Raw genomic sequence first — 3,778 nt, forward strand, 5'->3', positions numbered from 1 at the left:
TAAAGCTCCCACATTCTGACCCACTATCCAACTCCCAGCTCATGTGCAACCCTGAATAATAGAGGCATCCTGGTCCTGGGGAGGGATTTTGTAGATAATTTTTAACTTTGAAAAGATTTAAGAGAAATAAATAAATGCAAAGAATAGACCTGATTGGACCTTCATTTTTACAAATCAACTGTAAACAGATTTTTTTTGACAATTGGGAAAATTTTCATTCAAGTATTAGACAACATCAAGGAAACTTTAATATTAAATGTGATAATTTCTTTGAGATTATATAAGAAATTGTTTGTTTTGTAAAGATATATACTAAAGAATTCAGAGGTGAGAGGACATGATGTCTGAGATTTGCTTTAAAAAACTCCAAAAAAAACCACACACACACGTTAAAGGTGGAAAGGGGTAGATGAAATAAGTGTGGCAAAATGTGGTGGGTTGCGCAAAGAATAGGCTAAGCCTACTTAAGATTAGGTTTTAAGAGTCACCCTCAAGAGAACCTCTTCATTGCTCAGATGTGCCCTTTCTCTCTCGGCCGACACAGCAAGCAAACTCACTGCCCTCCCCCTCTCTACGTGGGACATGACTCCCAGGAGTGTGGACCTTCCTGGCGACGTGGAACAGAAATCCTAGAATCAGGGCTGGCCACGGTGGCTCAGCAGGCAAGAGTGCTTGCCTGCCATGCCCGAGGACCCGGGTTCGATTCCCGGTGCCTGCCCATGTTAAAAAAAAAAAAAAAGAAATCCTAGAATCAGCTGGAACTCAGCATCAAGGGATTGAGAAAATCTTCTTGACCAAAAGGAGGAAGAGTGAAATTATACCAAATAAAGTGTTAATGGCTGAGAGAGTCCAAACAGAGTTGAGAGGTTATCCTGGAGGTTAGGCTTATGCATTAAATAGATATCACCTGTTTAGTTAAGGTGTCATGGAAAGGCTGGAGGGAACTGCCTGAAAATGTGGAGCTGTGCTCCAGTGGCCATGTTCCTTGAAGATAATTGTATGATGATATGGCTGTCGCAGTGTGACTGTGTGGTTGTGAGAGCCTTATGTCTGGTGCTCCTTTTGTCTACCTTATCAACGGACAAGTAAAACATATGGATTAAAAATAAATAAATAATAGGGGGAACAAATGTTAAAATAAATTTAGTAGATTGAAATGCTGGTGATCGGTGAAGGCGAGGGGTAAGGGGTATGGTATGCATGAATTTTTTTCTATTTTCTTTGTATTACTTTTTCTGAATTGATGCAGATGTTCTAAGAAATGATCATGATGATTAATACACAACTATGTGATAGTGTGAGTTATTGATTATATAACAAGAATGGAATGATCATATGATGAGAATGCTTGTGTTTGTATGTGGTCATGTATCATAAATAAAAAATAAATTAAAGTTAAAAAATGTTGTGGGTTGTTGAAGCTGGACGAAAATGGGTGGTATAAATATGTTGACTGCACTCTCTACTTTTGTGTATGTTTGGAAACTTTCACAATTAAAAAAAAATCACTTAAAATAGAAGAAGTGAGTTACACTGAGTTTGAACTCTCAGAGACAAAGATGCCCTCTTCTCACCAGGAGCCCAGGGCCTCGCTGGGTGCGGGCACTGACTGAGCCTTCCGAGACCCAGGTCCCAGGGACAAGGAGGAAGAGCCTGTGCTCACAGGCAACCAGGGACGCTCAGCCACCATGCCTCCAGGAGCAGGGATGTCCTGGTGGGGAGCGTTTCCCATCTGGGAGTCACACAGGCCCCAGAAGACCCACAGATCTCCGAACCCACCCACAAAACTGGTCCCAGAGCTAGTAGAAGACCAGGGCTGCTTTTGATGCCACCCGTAACTTGAAGAAGCCTCATTTTGATTAAACACCCTAAGTCAATTATTAAATCAGGCAAGAGGCCCATTGCCCATTGGCTGTTATGATGTGTCTAGAATAAGCACCTGATGTTTGAGAAGTTCCCCATGAACACCTGGAGGCTGCTTGGGGGTCCCTGGGGTCCCTGAGGTCCCTGAGCTGCTCATAAAGAGCTCCTGGCTAGATCAGGAGGAAGAACCAGATGGGGTAGGGAAGAAACACTGGCGGGGAGTAAGAAACCCCAAGTTCTGGTCCTGACTGGAGCCTTCTTTGGAGTGAACACTGGTTAGAGGGGCCTCGGGGCCAGTCTTCAGTGAACAGACAAGTCACGCCCAGACTCCTCGGATCATTAGCGGGGTGCCTTCTGAGGACCAACTTTGCCTGTCTGAGTCCCAGTTCCTCTTCTACCAAATGGGAAGGTAGATCTTCCTGGAGAATGATCAATTTTTTCTCCGCTGAGCTTACCTTAAGGAGGTCTCCCTAATTTTCAAACTGCCCCAGCACTTTGCCCAATTGGCATGTATACATTTATTTCATTGTTTCCTTGCTAACTCCTTGTGTCCCTCCCTACCCACCTCATCCTCTCTAATTCACCATTCTATCCCCAGCACCCAACCCAATGCCTGCCATCACAAGCCCTGGATAAACATATTCTGGATGAATGCAAGAAAAGATCTTGATCCCTTGCCTGATTCACAGTAAGCGCTCAATTAATTATAGTATTATAATCGTTGCTCTTATTATTATTACTATTATAATCTCTGAGTTTCAGTTCCTCCTCTGAAACATGAAGATACTCTTGCTTACACCCAAGAAGTGTTTTGAGAATTGTCAGGATAACTGCGTGGAAGGGCTTCAACCAACCAAGGTGTAATACAAAGAAATGCTGGCACGTAGCTCATCTGGAATGCCAGGTCTGTGCCAGTCAGCTGCCAGACTTAGGGAAGCAAAGCTACAATGGCTTCAGGGCCACAGATAACCTGGGCATAGTGAGGTAGACACTCTGTGAGGCCTGGTCTGTGTTTGCTGTCCTTTTCATTCTCGATCTGAATGTTATAATATTTACACGGTTGCAGAGCGAATAAAAGTGATTTATATTTCATGATTTTCAAGTGTCTTTTAACAGTTCTAGCTTATCTCTGACCATGGTGGTTTCCCTCTTTGGAACCCATTGAGACACTCAGTGAAGAGCATGGATGGAAATGGGTGCTCGTCCCTACTTACAGCTATACCCTGGCAGACAAGGAGACAAGATGTACACAAGGCAATGAGAGGTGAAGCTCACTGGGGATGGTGTCTCACCTCCATTATCAGTTCTACTCTTCTTAATTACAGAACCCCAACTTTCATCAACGTGCCCAGTTGAAAAACTTAACTTCCCCGCTTACTTTGCAGATATAGGTAATCAATCAGCTCTAGGCAAAAGTCATTATGCAGGGCTTCCGGAAAAGCTCTTCAAAGACAACTGATTAGGATGAGAGGTATGCCTTTACCCTTCTTCTTTTAAAGAAGTCTCAAACTCAGATGCGATGGCTGGAGCTCCACCAGCTATATTAGACCATGAGGTGACCTGAAGGACGGAAACCATGCACTAAAGATGGCAGAGCAGAAGAAACTGAGGTTCTTGATATCACGGACCAGCCATCCCCCAGTCATGGAGTGCCTAGCTCTAGGCATCTCATTAAATGAGAAATTAAATCCTCTAATTTGTTGAGCAAATCTCATCAGGTTTTTGCGACTAAATGCTGGACACAATTTGTTATAGACACAGAAATGATGGAGGAAAGGGTCTAGCACAGCACTCAAAACCTAGTGAGTAAATGGATGAAATAAGTAACAAGTTAGTAAGTAGGAAAGGAAGGGCAGAGGAGAGAGAAGAGGAAGGAAGGGAATGGAAGAGAGGAAGGAAGGAGGAGAGGGAGGGA

Source organism: Tamandua tetradactyla, chromosome 20 (assembly GCF_023851605.1).
Source record: "Tamandua tetradactyla isolate mTamTet1 chromosome 20, mTamTet1.pri, whole genome shotgun sequence".
NCBI lineage: Eukaryota > Metazoa > Chordata > Mammalia > Pilosa > Myrmecophagidae > Tamandua > Tamandua tetradactyla.